Below are 12,449 nucleotides of genomic sequence, written 5' to 3'. Positions count from 1 at the left end.
GGTTATCCTGAATCTCTTGAACCTGTCTCAGCATTCTGAGTTCTGGGATCACAGGCATACACTGCCATGGCAAACTCAGAAATATATATTTTCTACAACAAATTTATGTATTTGTGGAAAAAGAAACAATATGAAGTTATAATTCAGTATTAGTGTTCACACACACACACACACACACACACACACACACACACACACACACACGTTTGCTTGTAATCCAAGCTGTCCTGGAACTAGAGCTCTGCCTGCCTCTGCCTCCTGAGTGCTGTTGTAGTGGTATATTACATTGGGCACCAAATGTAGCACAAATAATAAAATCCCAGAGATAGAAATTGGGGTTCAACCAGAAAACCAGAAAAGCAAAGTAGCCAAGCCACTAGAAAAATCTTACTTCTACCAAGGCTGGGTGATCACAAACTAAGCAGACTAAGCCTCTCCTCCCATTTTATATCCTTTCTAGTGCTGGGATTAAAGGTATGACTCCTTAATTAAAAGTGTGAGCCATCACCACCTGGATTTGTTTCTGCATTGATCTTGTGTAGCCTCGGGGAGCCTTGAATTCACAGAGATCCACCTGCCTTCGTCTCCCAAAATTTGAGATTAAAGTTGTGTGTCACTATTACCTGACTTCTAGTAGCTTTAGCTTTGCCTCTGGTCTTCAGGCAAGATTTTTGTATTAAAATACAAATAACGTGCCACTGTAGTGTGTACCACCACACCCGGCTAACAATGACTATTTTATATGCAGTAATAGGTTTAATTCTAAATAAAGTTTGGGTAGTGTGTGGGCAGCTGTCTCCGGTTGTATCTGTGAGAATTACTATGATGTGACAGGCAGTGCCTCTGGGCCTCTGAAAGCCATCAGGGATATAGCCTTGCAACTAGTTCTCTGAATGTTGCGTATGAAGCTCATGTAGGAAATATGTGGGGTGGTTTAGAATGTGGGCTCTGAGCTCAGAGACTGGGCTTTAGTTTGACCTAAACCAGCATCCATCTGTAAAGTAGGACAGCTCCCCATTACCCACCTCATGTTACGTTTGTCAAGGTGAAGACCTGGCTTGTGGCAACTTCTTACTGTAGCTTTGGGCTTCTAGTCACTGGTGAAGATTGTTCTCTCCCTCATTACCATGCTTTCTGTGAACTCCCTCTTTAAAAAATACTTTGTGGGGGCTGAAGAAATGACATAGCAGTTAAGAGCACTGGCTGCTCTTGCAGAGGACCTGGGTTTAGTTCCCACCACTTACATGGTGGCTCATACCTGTCTGTAACTCCAGTTTCAGAAGATCCAACACTCTCACACAGACATACATGCAGGCAAAACACCTCTGCCCAGCTTGGTTTTTTTCTTTCTTTTTTTTATTAAAACATGTTTATTTATGTGTATGAGTTTTGTCTGTATGTCTGTGCATCACATGCATGCCTGATGCCCACACAGGTCAGAAGAGGGCATCAGATCCCTGGAAGTGAAGTTACAGATGTTTATGAGTCATCATGGGAACAGAATCTGGTCCTCTGCAAGAACAAGTGCTTTTCACCATTTGAGCCAACTCTCCAGTTCTCCCCTTTTTTATTGAAAACAATTTTTTTTTGAACATAGAACCTTATACTATTTAGCTTTGGCTTGCCTGGAACTTGCTATTTCAGGTTGACCTTGAATTCACAGAGATCTGCCTTCCCAAGTACTCGGATTAAAAATTAAAAGTGTGCCCCATTATGTCTGGATGAATATTTGATGTATTCATCCTGTATCATTTCTTGATAGTTTGTAACTCAGAAGTGAAGTTAAAAGCAGCATCAAGAAGGTATATTTTGGCTAGAGTGATGATTCAGAGGGTAAGATACACCTACACCCCCACACACATACACACATGCATGTATACACACACATACAGCACACATAAAGAAGTGGAGCTACATGTTTCAGAAATTAAGAATACTTGTTTCCTGCTCTTACAGGGGACCTGTATTTGGTTACTAGCACCCACATGGCTAATGGCCTCTGTCACTCCAGTTCCAGGGAATCTAGTGCACTTTTCTTGCTTCTGTAGGCACTCCATACAGGTGGTACACATACATATATGGTTCAGTGGTTAAGAGCTCTTGCTGTTCTTGCAGAGCACTTAGGTTTGATTCCTATCACCTAGATGACAGCTAACAGCTAGCTTTACTTCTAGCTCCATGGGGTCTGATGCCCTCTTCTGGCCTCTGGAGGCAGCAGATATATGCTCATGGTACACATACATGCAGACAAAATATCCATACACATAAAAAATAGAAATACATAAATTGTTGGGTCTGGAGACCAGGCTCGGTGGTTAAGAGCACTTGTTGCTCTTATAGAGGACCAGGTTGAACTTCCTGCACCCTCAGAATGACTCACAACTGTCTATAACTTCAGTTCCAGGGGCCTGATATCCTCTTCTTTCCTGTGTGGGCACTACATGCTAGTGGTGCACAGAAAAATACGCAGACAAAACACACATAAAATAAATAACTGAGGTAATCCAGACCTTGAGTTCCTGAGTACTAGTGGGAAAGATCTTGTCCTGGGAACTTTTAACTGTTTCTTTTATTTTTTTTTTTTACATGTCCCAGGCTTTATTTATTATTTAAGAACAAAATGAGTGACAGGCTCACGATCAAAACAGCATCACTGAACTTCATCTTCCCCACCCTTTTTGTGCTTGCGACCCCTCCTCAGTAAAGGAGCTTCACCCCAAGACTGTGGTGGCTCCAGGTTCTATCTACCTCTCTCCCCCTCGCCTCAGCTCACCTCATCCCCCAGCAGGGCTGGTGCCTCAGTTTGAATGCATGGGAGAGCCCAGAGCAGCGATGGGAACAGTAGGAAAGGCCTTGCCCTCAGGAAACAGGACTGGAGAGTAGAGGTTTAACTGCTTCTTTTTAAGGAAAAGGAGTCTTTACAGCTTTGGGAGGCTCTAGATACAGTCAGGCACATAAAGAGAGGTAGGGGAGATTACCTACCAGGAGAAGTGAGGCAGAGATTGAAGGAGTACAGCCACCAGCCCAGTGTTGCTGGCTGCTAACAGAAACTACAAGAGCCTCTGGTGTTACTGTAGATTTTAGACCCAGAATAGTGAACAGGAGCTGGGCGGTGGTGGCACACGCCTTTAGTCCCAGCACTTGGGAGGCAGAGGCAGGCAGATCTCTGTGAGTTTGAGGCCAACCTGATCTACAGAGCTAGTTCCAGGTCAGGCTCCAACGCTACAGATAAACCTTGTCTCGAAAAAACAAAAACAAAACAAAACAAAAAGTGAACTGGGACTCTGATCTCCAGAATTATACAAGAATATCTGTTCTCTTAAACCACATTTGTAGCTGGATGGTGGTAGCACACACCTTTAATCTCAGGGGCAGGTGGATCTCTGTGAGTTCGAGGCCAGCCTGGTCTACAGAGCAAGTTCCAAGACAGCTAGGGCTACATAAAGAAACCCTGTCTCTGTGAGTTCGAGACTAGCCTGGTCTACAAGAGCTAGTGCCAGGACAGGCTCCAAAACCACAGAGAAACCCTGTCTCGAAAAACCAAAACAACAACAACAACAACAACAAAAAAAAAACAACAAAAAAAAGAAACCCTGTCTCAAAAAACAAACAAACAAAAAACCCAAAAACAAAAACATATTTGTGGTGACTTGTTACAGCAGCTATAAGAAGTCAGTAAGGTACATTTTCTTTCCTTTAAAAATTTTTGTAACAGGGTCTTAATAAGTAACCCTTGCTGGCTTTGTACTTGCTATGTAGAACACACTGGCCTTAGACCCTCAGGAATCCACTTGCCTTCTGCCTCCCAAATGCTACAGCTTTTAGTTTGTTTTACAAGACAGGATTTTTCTGTGTAACCCTAACTGTCCCGGAAGTCACTCTATAGACCAGGCTGACCTTGAACTCATAGAGATCTGCCTGCCTCTCTGCCTCCCAGGAGTGTACCACCCCCCACCCCCCACAAGGTTTTATATTTTATCAGTAGGATATTTCACTAAACAATTCTGTGACACTCACCATCATGGTTGGTGTTGGGTTTTTTGGGCTGGTGACTTAATGTGTAGACCAAGCTGTCCTGAGACATATCACCATGACAGGTTTAAACTTAGTTGATATGTTTCTGTCATTGCAGTTATTGTACTTATTGTTTTGGCAAAAATACTCTTTCTTCAAATGGTCTATTCTTTAATTCTTTCTTTGGTGCTAAGGATGGAACACAGGGTCTTCCTCTAGCCAACTGCTTTGTCATTGAGTCATACTCCTGTACTAGTTGTTTCCCAAAGAAATAGACAAATTCGTCTGTGAAAAGATGTTCAACATCATTAGTGACCAGAGAATTGTAGCTCAAACCAAGGGAAATGTCATTGCACATCGATAGCATGGCTCTGGTGAAAAGATGCGGAGGTAACAAGAGTTAGCAACTGTATGGGGAAGTTTGAATCCTCTTGTACTGCAGGGCATCATGAGATGATTCAGCCATCTTAGATGACAGTCCCTCAGATGGTGACTTGATCAGTCCTAGTCCTGGGGTTATAACATGGTGAATGAAAGCTGTCTATACAACTGGCACATGGGTGTTCACAGCAGCATTTTTCTTTTTTTTTTTTTAATATTTATTTATTTATTTAAGATTTCGGCCTCCTCTGCGCCACTGCCTCCCATTTCCCTCCCCCTCCCCCATCAAGTCCCCCTCCCTCGTCAGCCTGAAGAGCAATCAGAGTTCCCTGCCCTGTGGGAAGTCCAAGGACCACCCACCTCCATCCAGAACTAGTAAGGTGAGCATCCAAACTGCCTAGGCTCCCACAAAGCCAGTACGCACAGCAGCATTTTTCATTAGCACTAACATGGCCATCTCCTGATGGAAGAGTAAACAGACATGGGTCAGTACAGGATAAAGGAATGATACACTGCAACAGCATGAACCTTGAAAATAGGTGCTAAGGAGTACTGGCTTTGTGGGAGCGTAGGCAGTTTGGATGCTCACCTTACTAGACCTGGATGGAGGTGGGTGGACTTCCCACAGGGCAGGGAACCCTGATTGCTCTTTGGGCTGACGAGGGAGGTTGACTTGATTGGGGGAGGGGGAGGGAAATGGGAGGCGGTGGTGGGGAAGAGACAGAAATCTTTAATAAATAAATAAATTAAAAAATAAAAAAAAAACTAAAAGAAAGAAAAAATAAAACAGCAATAACAACAAAATTTCCCAACGGGCATTCAAGATGACTGGGAGTGATTCCCACATATACCATGACATGTGCACACCCACACATATGCTCATAAAATAAATAAATCATTTTTTAAAATAAAAAAAAAAGAAAATAGGTGCTAAGGGAGGCAGGCCAGCCACAAAACACCATACATAGTATGATTCCATTCAGATGAGCTGTGAGGGACTAACAGCTCTGTAGTTAGAGATTAAAATAGGTTTTTCCAGGGCTGGATCATTTGGAAAATGGGGAGTGATTATATTAGATGCATTGATTCTTGAGGGGGTTGATGAAAATATTCTAAAATGTGGTACTAAAAGCCATGGGGGGGTAAAAGGACGAATTTTTAAGTGAGTTATATTGCAATGAGTCTTTAATAAAGGTTGTGTTATTTAAAAAAACTGTAGAATTACTTAGGGAAATGTTTTTTTTAATTTTTAAAAAAAGATTTATCTATTTATTGTGTACAGTGTTTTGCCTGAATGCATACCCACACACGAGAAGAGGGCACCAGATCTCACCACAGAGTTGTGAGCCACCATATGGTTCCTGGGAATTGGACTCAGGACCTCTGGAAGAGCCATCTCTCCAGCATCTAGAGAGTATTCTTAGTGCAGATTCCAGGGTACATGACTAGACCTTTCACAGATCTTTTTGTACAAGGGGCTTTTGTAAAGCAGGTCCATACGAGGACTCGGAGGCATTCTGTGAATTATTAGCCAAGATTTTTATTGTGCTATGCACCTTACTAACTAACTGTTCCTGATTCAGGGCCAGTAGAGACTGTCTTCATCTTCCACGTGATAGATAACCTTTCCATTTCAGGAAGGTGGCCTTCTCATCTCATTTCTTTTGCAGGCTATGTACCCAAATTCTAATCATTTCTCCTGTGACATGTTTTCCATAATAGTCAGGTCATCACCTTTATACTCTCTGTAGTTTCTTAAGGGCATCTTAAAATGTACATATACATTTAAATACATAAAGTATGCATAATAAATAGATAAATCTCTTTTAAAAATTAAAAAGATGGTTCCCTAAGTAATTCTACGCACTCTTTTTTTTTTAAATAACACAACCTTTATTAAAGGCTCATTGTAATATAACTAACTCACTTATCATAAAATTTGTCCCTTTACTGCCTCCTCATGGCTTTTAGTATATTCACATTAAAATGTGATATTTGAAACTAAACAAGACAGTCCAGCTGCAGATTAAACATTGAAATTCTGATGCACTTGAAGATTATATTAGCTTTATTTTGGGGGGGGGCCTAGAGGATTGTTTTGAAATAGGGTCTCTCTAGTAGCCCTTGAACTCACTCTGTAGCTAGATCTCATTTTGACCTATTGATCCTGCTGCCTCCAGCTCCCCAGTGCTGTGATTATAGGCATGAGCCACAATGTCTGCTGTGGCCGGGATCCCTTAATGTGACTAAGTCCTTCTGTCAGGAACAGTTATTCATAAGAAGTTATGGGAAAATCAGGTTCCAGAGAAAGTTTTATCCAAAAGCCAAAGCCAAATGATCAAGTAGCAAGTCAGGTTCATTCCAGTTTTGGCACCAACTAAAGACTAAATTAATGAAGTAAAGTGGAACTTAATATCACAGATACCAGTTATGTAAAGACCCTTTTGAGGGGCTGGAGAGATGGCTCAGAGGTTAAGAGCATTGCCTGCTCTTCCAAAGGTCCTGAATTCAATTCCCAGCAAATACATAGTGGCTCACAACCATCTGTAATGAGGTCTGGTGCCCTCTTCCAGCTTGCATACACACAGACAGAATATTGTATACATAATAAATAAATAAATATTTTAAAAAAAAGACCCTTTTGAAAAATAAGAGTCGCTGAAAGTGAGTTTGAATGAACATGTTTCCAAGACGGGTACAGTTTTTCAGCTTGAGAGTTGAATTTAGTTGATCAATGATCCACTCTTTTTTTTTTCCTTTTTGTTTTTTTGAGACAGGGTTTCTCTGTAGTTTGGAGCCTGTTCTGGAGCTAGCTCTTGTAGACCAGGCTGGCCTTGAGTGCTGGGATTAAAGGCATGCGCCACCACTGCCCAGCCAAACCTGATTTTTCTTAACTAAGAATAAATCCATAGCCTCTCATTTTCTGTGGAAACAAAAGCAAAACCTCTTCTCTAAAGTAACATATGTTTTGACTTCAATTTTGAAGTCAAGGTGTTTTCAAAATACCTATCTTGGTTTAATTCATCAGCATTTATAAACAAATATAGCAGCTGTTGCTCCTTCCTCAGTATTCAAACAATTCAAAGAGAACATAATAACATACAGTATTCAGACTCTGTGTATTTTTCATCTTTACGTGCCTTTATTTTTAACCTCTATTTCTTTTACTTTTACTTTTTGGCTTTTTGAGACAGGTTCTCTGTGTATCTTTGTTGGTTGTCCTGGGAACTTACTCTGTAGACCAGGCTGTCCTTGAACTCACAGAAATCTGCCTGCTTCTTCCTCCTAAGCACTGGGATTAAAGGTGTGTGCCACCACATCTTGAATTCACAGAGGTCTACCTGCCTCTGCCTCCCAAGTGTTGGGATTAAAGGTGTGTGCCAGCACACCTAACTACTCTCTTTTTTCTTTTTTTCTCCCAGGACTACATATATTTTTAAACACACAGTAAACCGCCGGGCGGTGGTGGCGCACACCCTCAATCCCAGCACTGTGAAGGCAGAGGCAGGCGGATCTCTGTGAGTTTGAGGCCAGCCTGGTCTACAAGAGCTAGTTCCAGGACAGGAACCAAAAACTACGGAGAAACCCTGTCTCGAAAAATCAAAAAGCAAAACAAAACAAAACAAAACAAAAAAACTCAGTAAACCATTTAGAGTTTTTTTTTTTTGCCTTTGATTTTTTTTTTTTTTTTTTTTTTTTTTGGTTTTTCGAGACAGGGTTTCTCTGTGGTTTTGGAGCCTGTCCCGGAACTAGCTCTTGTAGACCAGGCTGGTCTCAAACTCACAAAGATCCGCCTGTCTCTGCCTCCAGAGTGCTGGGATCAAAGGCGTGCGCCACCACCGCCCGGCTTTGTCTTTGAATTTTATCTTTACTTTATATCTCTCTCTTTTTCTGACCACATGAGTCTTTAATTTGCTAAGCAATATGGGTAGGAATAAAGCGTGGCTTTGACAGTTGAATCCAGCCCATTCTTTAGCTTTCTGAGATTCCAGCCTCGTGGCGAGGTACCAGCTGTAGTCTTGTTTATTGCCACATCTCTATGGCGTTTCAAGGTCCCTGCCACCAAGAAAGCTGCAGCAGTCTGCTCACAAACCACATTCAAATGCTCTTTAGCCGGACCTCCTGCCGAAAAGAGTCAGAGTTTGCACTGGCAGGACAGCCCAGAAAGCCAGCATTTTAAAATGGCGTGGCTTTTTTCCTGCTACAGCTGAAAACCAAAAAGCATGCTGTCAGCTTTTCATCAATACCATTTGTTTTGTGTCAGGAAACCTCTCTTAAATGAGTGCATTTGCGTCTAGCAAATAGAATATACTGCCATCAATAAGCTGTGCTTAACTCTATTCTTTGTCTAGAATAACTTCCCAAGCTCTCTCAGGCTTTATGTGGATGCAGTTATCCACATGGGCGCCATTTGTTAAACTGAATTTTCTGCCCTGCCCTGTTCCCGCAATCGTTAAGTCCCAAAGAAATCACACAGAGGTCTACATTAGTTATAAACTAATTGGCCTAGTAGCTCAGACTTCCTATTAACTCTTATAACTTATATTAGCCCATTATTCTTGTCTATGTTAGCCACATGGCTCAGTACCTTATTCGGCAGGGTAGTCACATCTTGCTTCTTTTGTGGCTGGGACAGGACTCCAAACCTGTGTCTTTACCAAGAACAGTAAGCACGCTTTACTGCTGAGCCATCTCTCCAGCCCAGTTTGTTTGTTTGTTTTTGAGAAAGGGTCTTATGTAGCCTTGGTTGGCCATAATCTCAGTATGTAACCAAGAAGCACCTTGAATTCCTGATCTTCCGTTCTTTTGTACTCCAGTAGTAGGGTCATAGGTGTGTGTTACCACACTCAGAAATGCAATTTGTCTTATTTTAACTATTGAGTCTTGGTCAAAGTTAGATTTAGCTTGCAGTGAATATTTTCCTCCCTTCTATTAGACTTTCCAGAATGACTGTTAGTTTAAAAATCCATACATATAAAAAATAATAAAATTGCCTTAAGGCTGTGAGTTACTTTGTAAGTCACCTTCTTAACTGGGGTGACTTCAGCATTTGCCACTAAGGTACTACTCAGTGGCCATTATGATTAAGGGTGGCAGCGAGCTTCCCTTTTCTTTAAATAGCATTCCCTTGTTTTGAAGAGAAAAATATTAATTTTCTAATGGTATTTTGGTTAGGAGCAGTTACGGGGAGCAGTGATTTTACATAAGGACCTGAAACAAGTCATTCAGTATTCATAAGTACAAGAATAGAGTGTCCCTGAAGCTGATTTACTAAAACCCAAAGGTAGGACATCTGCAGGAAATGGCTTTGGGCCATGACTATGATCAAATTGGAGGATCTAAAGTGGACAGTTGCTGCAGAGGAGATGCTGTAGTCTAGTGGGTAACTTCGGATGCTGCCAAGTCAATAAACACAACTATCATTAAAGTGCATAGGTCAGGTAATACTTGATTAATTATAACTCAGATTTTGTGATTTCTCCTACCTAGTCTTACTTCTGGATATACAATACATGTGTGTACACTTTTACTTTCATACACTGATCATCCACTTAGGGTATCTGAAGTAACTAGTATAAAGTTCAAGATAAGCATTTTCTGAACTCATGAATCATAAAAGCAACTCAGTACCACTAAATAACAATTTATTCTTATTAGAAATCTCCAACATTGTTTTGAAATACACTGATAAGCACGAAATAGTCTATAGTTAACTCTAAACTATAAATATAATATTTTATATAAACAATAAATAGCAATATAAACTGAAAATATAATTTTAATATAAACAATGAATATAATAAAACTGTACAATATGGTGTATATTTTTATTACAAGTGCTCTAGTTACATTGTTATCACTGACTTGAAAGAACTATTCTAGATCCAGGTGGTGGTGGTTCACTCCTCTAATCCCAACATTCTGGAGGCAGAGGTAGGCAGGTCTCTATGAGTTCAAGGCCAGCCTGGTCTACAGAAAGAAAAGAAGGAATGAAGGAAAGGATAAAGGAAGGAAGAAAATCTTGCCGGGCGATGGTGGTGCACGCCTTTAATCCCAGCACTCGGGAGGCAGAGACAGGCGGATCTCTGCGAGTTCGAGGTCAGCCTGGTCTACAAGAGCTAGTTCCAGGACAGGAACCAAAAGCTATGGAGAAATCCTGACTCGAAAATCAAAAACAAAACAAAACAAAACAAAACAAAACAAAACAAAACAAGAAAAACCCCAAAAAACGCAAGGAAGGAAGAAAATTAGATTATGAGTTATGACCCTGAGTTGTTATAAGTATTAAGTCTCTAACTCCTTGCCAGGTGGTGATGGCACACACCTTTAATTCCAGAGAGGCAGAGACAGGTGGATCTCGCTAGGTGAGTTCGAGGCCAGCCTGGCTATAGAGTGAGTTCCAGGACAGGCTCCAAAGCTACAAACCCAAACAAAACAAAAAAGTCTCTAACTAACGCCTTTTACCAAGTGGATTGTCAAAAACAAATATGATCTTTATTCTTCAAGCCTAGAATGGCCACTAATAAATGTGGGATGTTCACCATTGTTTGGTCTTAAGGTACACTCTGTTCTTACTGTCGCCTACCCTTAACTTGTCTGTGTTGTGATAAAGATTCATCCAGTTCTTATGTGTTCAGGATTCACCCTTTTTTTTTTTGTTGCCAAAATGAATGGTTCTCAAGAGGTGTCATTTAAGTTTTCAGCAACTTAGAATTTCAATTAAGAAAGAGCCAGTGCTCTCAAGACAGTGAAGCTAAGGAGTTCAGGATGTAGATCTCACGCAGCAGGCAGGAGTGGTTGGGCCTGTCCCTGGGGAAAGTCAAATAGGAGAGACTTGGAGAAAAGCAAAAAACTTCCTGCATCCTGAATCTCTGTACCATGCCTTGCCTTTATGATTTGAGTACTTCATAACCCTCTCTTTCTTCCTTGGGAGCAGCCTTGAACATCCTGCTCTGAGTGCTGGAATTATTAGCCAACATTGTTGACTGTCTTAGGGATTTTTCTTTTCTTCCCTCCCTTCCCCTCCTCTCCCCTCCCCCTTCCTTATTTCCTTCCTTTCTTTCCTCCTTCCCTCCTCCTCCTCCTCCTCCTCCTCCTCCTCCTCCTCCTCCTCCTCCTCCTCCTTCTTCTTCTTAAGATTTATATATTTATTTTATGTATATGAGTGCTCTATCTACATGTATACCTTTACACCAGAAGTGGGCATAAGATTCCATTATAGATGGTTGTGAGCCACTATATGATTGTTGGGAATTGAACTTAAGACCTCTGGAAGAGCAGCTAGTGCCCTTAACCTCTGAGCCATCTCTCCAGTCCCTTGGGGGACTTTTCTCTTTCTTTTCTTCTTTTTTTGGTTTTCTGAGACAAGTTTTCTCTATGTAATAGTTCTGGCTGTCCTGGAACTCGCTGTGTAGACCAGGATGTCTGGAGCAGATATCTGTCTGCCTCTGCCTCCTGAGTGCTGGGATTATTGGTTAGCACTGCTGACTATCTTAAGGACTTTTCAGTAAGTCTAACCTCTGTTTATGCTTGCATGCATGTATACGTGTGCGTATGTGCGTGTGCATGTGTATATATAAGTGTGTGTGTGCACATATATATATTTGGTGCTGAGGATTGTACCAAAACAGGTTAAACATGCACTCTATTGGTGAGCCATCGTCTTGGGTGTTCTATTCTGGATTTTAAAAGGAACTTTACCAGAAAAACCTGGTACGGGGATATCCATCAGTGAAGAACCAACTTTACAGGTCATGTTTTCTGTTTGGTTGGAATGGAAATAAGTTTTGATGTGAACTATTTTTACTTTTTAGAATTTTTTTCCTTTGTTTTTCTTTATGTGTGTCTGTGGTATGTGTGTTTGGGGACAGAGGTTGGCATCAAGTGTCTTTCATTGCTCTTAACCTTATATATTGAGGCAGGGATCTTAGTTGAACCCAGAAGTTACTGGTTTTGCTAGTTTAGCTAGCCAGTTTGCTCCTGGGGTTCCTCTGTATTTGTATCCCTAAGTGGTCCAAGATTGCAGGTGGACAATCTTCCATGACTGCCTTGCA

At 41.2% G+C, this 12,449-nt stretch overlaps 1 protein-coding gene across 10 annotated transcripts in view; it reads left to right on the top strand.

Moving 5' to 3' along the window:
- Hectd4 (HECT domain E3 ubiquitin protein ligase 4) overlaps positions 1 to 12,449 on the top strand; it is a 186,293-nt gene that overhangs the window by 27,263 nt on the left and 146,581 nt on the right. The window lies entirely within an intron of this gene.

The sequence above is a fragment of the Microtus pennsylvanicus genome, chromosome 1, assembly GCF_037038515.1.
Source record: "Microtus pennsylvanicus isolate mMicPen1 chromosome 1, mMicPen1.hap1, whole genome shotgun sequence".
In the NCBI taxonomy this organism is placed as follows: domain Eukaryota; kingdom Metazoa; phylum Chordata; class Mammalia; order Rodentia; family Cricetidae; genus Microtus; species Microtus pennsylvanicus.
The sequence above is the reverse complement of the archived record's forward strand: the minus strand, read 5'-3'. Positions and strand labels throughout refer to the sequence as shown.